The sequence below is a fragment of the Manis javanica genome, chromosome 6, assembly GCF_040802235.1.
Source record: "Manis javanica isolate MJ-LG chromosome 6, MJ_LKY, whole genome shotgun sequence".
NCBI lineage: Eukaryota > Metazoa > Chordata > Mammalia > Pholidota > Manidae > Manis > Manis javanica.
The window spans coordinates 48,708,994-48,714,993 of NC_133161.1; the positions used below are offsets into that span (position 1 = coordinate 48,708,994).

At 44.0% G+C, this 6,000-nt stretch overlaps 1 protein-coding gene across 3 annotated transcripts in view; it reads right to left on the bottom strand.

Moving 5' to 3' along the window:
* SNX10 (sorting nexin 10) overlaps positions 1–4,783 on the bottom strand; it is an 83,020-nt gene extending 78,237 nt beyond the window's left edge. The window contains exon 1 of one of the 3 annotated variants that reach the window (XM_036990552.2): positions 4,550–4,783. The gene's annotated coding sequence lies outside the window, so the exon portion shown is untranslated. The remainder of the gene's footprint in view (positions 1–4,549) is intronic. The other 2 variants (XM_036990553.2, XM_073238681.1) reach the window with 2 other exon arrangements.
* Positions 4,784–6,000: the final 1,217 nt, after the last annotated feature.

The following is a 6,000-nucleotide window of genomic DNA, read 5'->3' on the forward strand; positions in this document are numbered from 1 at the left end:
ATGTATCAACAATACTTAAATAAAAAGAATAAAAATTAAAAATTAAATTAAAAACAAAAAAAAAACAGGACAAAGCTCTGGTTGCCTGTGATATCACTGAAAAACCTTATGATAGCCTAGCCCTCAAATCACAGCCTTCTATTACCTGCATGGAATATGTCTGAGGCTCAGAAGGAGTAGCCTTGGAATCCCACAGCTAATCAGGTACCCGGTATGGCTTTAAAACTTTTCCCTTAATTGTTTTATCAGATGGAATGCCATCTTGGCCCTAAAAGCAAACACTACGGTGGAAATTTTAAAGTAGAGTGCTAGGGGAAAAAAAAAAATGGGCCTGGGAGCAGCTGTGGGTTCAAGTCATGAAGTATCTCCAAACAGTAGAAAATGGCTATAACAATTCCTATTTCACAGGATTAAATGATATACTGTAAATAAAAGTGCCCAGGGCAGTATGTAGTACATGGCGAATACTGCATAATTGTTGGTGCCCATCTCTTTCGTAAAATATAGCATCATGCCGAACATACATAAAATGTTCTGGAAACAAATCAGAAAGCTTTATCACATGCCTGGACACAGGGCTGGTCTAAGCAAAGTTTGTCTTGTCCTTGGTACCCCTTTTTCTTCCCCTCACCCCCTTCTCTGCCCATCTCCAGGAATCCAGGGGTCCTTAGTGGAGGAGAACAGATATTAGGAATTTAGTTAGAAATTTCCAGTCTGAATCTGAAAGGGGTCCAAGACTTTCCTTTCTTTTCTTCCTAAGGGTATCCAGGCTGTCTAGGGGGAAAAAAATTCAAGAACATTTACTTATGTAAGTCCTGCTACTTCATGAACCACATTTCTTGCATGCAAGAGAATACACACGTTTTCAACTACACAGGTGGATAATATGAGATCTGAACCATCCAACCCAGAGACCCCAGGTTAAACATTTACTGGGGATGGAGTAGGGAGCAGGGAAGGGTATGCTAGACAACATCAATGACAGGGTAACAGAACTAGCTGTGCACTCTACCCAGGAAACAAGACTAAATCAAAAGACGAAAGCTGGTATTTTTTAAATGCTTAAAGACCACATAATCTAGGATAAATGTACTTCTGAATTGAGCAATTTTCTTGCTAAACACAACTCCTGCTTCCAGGAATGCAGTTTGGGGCAAATCTTTGGAAAGCATAACAGAAAAAGTGCTAGGAATACTCACCTGGAAATCCAGAGGACTGGAACCTCCACAAAAGGAGAGATAATCCCCTACCCAGACAGGAGGGCCCTATTAACACTAACAGGAGGCCCTATTAAGTCACTTTGTCATTTTGTTATTACAGACATTCTTAAGTATTGCTTTTTTTTTTCAGTACTACATGCTCATTATACTTAAAAATATTTATTATTTTGGTACTTTTTCTAAGTTTAAAATTATTTCAAAATTTAAGTTTAAAAACAGAAATCCATTAATGAAATATTTGATGCTACCCCATTCTAATCCTATTCCCCAAAGGTAATAACTGTCTACAACTTGGGGCATATCCTTCCAGACATCATTTTTCAAAAAAAGAGATCATACTATACCTTCTGTTCTGCACTTTTTGCTTCCATTACTTAATATATAACATATATTCTCCAGATCAGCTCATTTATAGCAACCTCCTCCTTTGTTCATGTAGGCAAGTATATATAGTATATATGATGGTTAAAGTGTTCTAGAAATGGAACTAATGCATCAGAAAGTACACAAACTTTCAAATGTTATAAACACTGCCAAAATGGTTTTCCAAAGGTTGTACGAATTCACAGTCTTCACAATAGTATATGGTAACAATCTATTTTCCCATACCCTCACCAACATCAGATACTAACAACCTAAGCAAAAAATGGTTTCACAGTTGTTTTTAATCTACATTTATCCAATTATGAATGAGCTTAGACATTTTTATATACACGTGAATTGCCTAGTAACAGCCTTTGCCCCTATTTCTAGTGGATTATTTTCTTTTCTTCCTATTGATTTCTAAGAGTCCATGCCTGTTATATCACTGCAACCATTTGCTTACTTATTTGTCATCTGCCTTTTAACTTTGTTTATGGAATCTTTATTTTTCATAGTGGTATAATGTTTCATAAAGCTTAATCAATTCTGAGTTTTATTATAAACTTGGCAAGGCCTTTTCCTACTTCAAAGTCATTTTTAAAAACCATTTTATATATGTATGTATTTTAACATCTATACCTGTTTTTTGACATTTAATCTTTCATCAAAATGGACCTTACTTTTGTGAATGGCATGAGACAACTGTCTCAAAAGACTTTACCACAAACAGTCTAACCATACATCCAATTCCTACCCTTACCATGGAATCATTTCTGGACTTCCTATTCCTGGTCTTACATGATATACTTGAAAGTCTGGCTGAACAATACATTTCAAAATATACTCCCTATTACTACAAATCTATTTTTCCAGATTAACTTTATCAGTTGGTAAGAATTAATTAAGCTAAAGGACTGGCCTAAACTAGTAAAGATCTCTTGACCTATTATTCTTGTCACTGTCACTGTCTTGTCATTGGAGCATCAACCTTTTCCTAGGAAGTGGCCTTACTTCCCAGTGACTCACACTACAACAGAAAATCTGACTTCATAGACTTTTGTTTGAAATTACAAAACCTCTCAGCAAAACCTTTCCGACGCTAGCAAATGTGCCAAGATTTCAACTCTGATGAGTCTGAAACCAGAAGTTGTAACTACTACCTTGTATAATCTCTTATGTGAACAGGACTAGGATAGCATAAAAGCTGATTTATATCTACTAGATACTAAGAGAAAGAGATTGGTGATAACAGTCCAAAATTTGGGGTATTCTCCATGGCATCAACCATGACTGGCCAAAAGCCCTTCTTTGCAACTCTTAGAAATGAAGGACTGCATAGGCTGGATCCTGGTCTCAAGCAGTTCTAAGCCCTGTGGTTGTCAAACCACAGCTCTGACACCTAAAGAGGAAAAGAAACCATTTCCCAAAATTGCTTCACTAACAAAGTGAACCTTTTAAAATGAAAGCAGAGATCCTAAAGCTGAGAAAAGATACTGTGTTCCAAAATCATGTAGAATTGCTATAATAAAAAATGTTAGTCATTTGGATAAAATGAAGGTGTTTGTTTCTGTTTTTCTGATACCAAGCTCCAAGAGGCTTTTCCCGAAGTAAAGAGGAAGCTGGCACCATAGCTGAGAGCAGTGGGGAGAAGGCAGAGTGCAGGTCAAAGAGAACCCTGGAGAGGAGCAGTGTCATCTAAGCAAGTCCTTGGTCTTTCAACACCTACTTCCTCCCCAGTGAAATGGTAACCTCTGACGTGAGAATGCAGTCGACTGGCGGAAGAAACATGATGATCGGTTAAATGCAAGTCAGTGCTCATCATGTTACTTCACTTCTCCTTATATTTACTTCTAAATGTATTCTATTTGTGTATCTTTATTCAAAACAGCCCCATTAGTCAATCTTAAACCCACCACTTCTTAAAACAAAAAGGGCCTTAGGAACAGGCACTGGAAGTGATGGCAGAAGTGGCAGGAGCCCCTCAAGTCACCTCACCTCCATTCTGGGCCTGGGGAGCTGAGCCTGGTGGAGGGATGGAGGTGGCAGGTTTCACTGAAGGCCCCCTCAACCCCTCAGCCTCAGCCCACTCCCAGGGCAGAGGGAGTTCTGCATTCCAAGTCTACCCCCACCCTACGTCCCCAGTGGCAGGGAGAACTCTGCCGCCAGACTCAGAAGCCCACCAGAATCTAGGCCTGTTTCTGCTCCCATCTGACTCCCCTCCTCTAGCCTTAGTCTCCCCATCCTTACAATGAAGGGTTGAACAAGATCACGTGAACGCCTCCTTCCTGCTCTAAATTTCTACTTCCATTATTTTCCCATGTAACCTGTATGGCAGAAATGGATGCCCTTCCTTTCAAGTAGGACATATTTCATCCCTGTAACCATTCCGCCTACTAATACAGAAGTACGATGCATCAGAACTGAAAAACAGGCTGTTGCTCTAATGAGACACCAAAGCTGGTATTCAGTCACCGTGGATTTTCTCTCGGGCCACTGGCCTCCATCCCCCAATCCCACGAAAGACCCCTGCCTACCCCTCCCAATTTCTAAACTCAAAGCTACCCTTTCACGAACACAAAAATACCCACCCACAGCCGGCCAAGGGTGAGATGCCACAGCACTTTTCCTGGCATCCAGGATACCACCTCTGCTCCCCCCTCCCCGGGGTGTCCTTTTAGCCGTGAACCCCTGGATCACTACATCCCAAGCCCTCCCCCGGCAGACAAGCCCACTATTTCCTCCTCCCCTGCACGCCTCGGCTGGAAAGGAGGAAGCTCCCAGGAGACCCAAGCCCCTTCCCAGCCCGCAGGGAGGTGCACCTGCGCGCCGCGGGAAGGGCCCCACGCTCCTGGAAAGGAAGGGGCAACCGGCTCGCACCCCTAACCGGGCGCGGACCCCACCCCCCAACACACACACACACACCGGGGCCCGGGGGACCCCTCCCCCACAGGTCTCCTGTCACTTACGGACGGCTCCTCCCGGTAGGGCCCGGCCGGCGGGCTGGCAGTCGGCGGAGTTTGCTGACTCAAAGGCGCGGCGGCGGCGGCGAGCGCACACGAGCGCACACGAGCGCAGCCCCGCGCTCCCCGCGCACGTAGCGGTCCCGCGCAGGGCCTCCCCTCCCGCTGTCCGCGTGCGGCCGGCGGCGTGCCGCGCCCAGCCCAGGTGGGGCCGTGGGGCCATGGGGCCCCGAGCTGCCGGCCGGCCCCGCCCTCCCGCCCGCCGCAGACTAGGCGGACCCTCGGCCGGCTCAGTTCGGGCGGGCTGAGCAGCCAGCCGCCGGGAGGCGCCGGAACCCGAAGTGCGTCTGCGAAATCCAGGGGGCAAACAGCTCCGCTGGCTCGGACACTGAGGCTGAAGGTGGGCAAGCGGCACCCCTTGGAACCACCGCTTGAAAGCAACCTTGAGCTTGCTAGCGCCGCTCTCTTAGTCATGGGGAGGATTGATGAATGAGGAGAGAGATGAATAGATACTGTAATCAAGAATGGTAGCTTGTTAATGGCAAAATCTCGCTGGTGAGCATATGGGTGTTTATTGTAAAATTCTTTCAATTTTTCTGTATGTTCGAAATTTTTCATAATATAACTCTTGGGGAAAAGAAATGAGATCTGCCAAGGGGCCTTTATCGGGAAACCAGTTACCAGGTGGCACCTTGCGCCTGACCCACCTGTTTAAACGGAAAACCACAACAATCACATAAACAGCTAACGGATGAATACGTGACAGAATAATACATGTGACCTAATAATTCATTTTTCAAGCACGAACTTCCCTGTTACACACCCGCCTGCTCATCATCGTTCAGGGCCATTCTGGGCCCACCTGAAAATGTACAAGTCTATCCGCCACACCTAAACCGACTTTCCATTACACAACTTCTAAATCTACAATGCTGTGCTTAGCATCTTGGATCCTGAATATGCATCGCTGAATCTGGAATCACTGGTGCTAAAAAATAAAATGCAACTGAGTAAATTTTAAAGATCTTACGGGCTTTATTCAACAATTCAGAATCAGGCAGCATCCCATCTAGCAGATAGAAAGGAGCTCGGAGGAGATAAAATGGAAGGCTTTTATAGGCAGAAGGGAGCAGGATAAGGAAGTTATACCAACAAAAGGTTGATTCGTTGTGGCAAGGTCACTTTCCTTTGGGGATAAACAGTGTATCAAGCAGATTACCTCACTAGTGCTGATTAGGTTATTCCTGATGGACTGGTTTAAGATTCCATTTTAGGAGAGGCCAAAACTATAATTAAATTCAATCTCAGTTTGGTGACATGGGGCTGAGAGTAAGTGACTCCATTTTGGACCTGTTGTCCTGTTTTTAACACTGGTATTTAATTTCCTAAAATTGCACCCCAGTCATTACACACAGTGCACATAAGTAAACATGATTACTTTTGAAAATCACAATGTG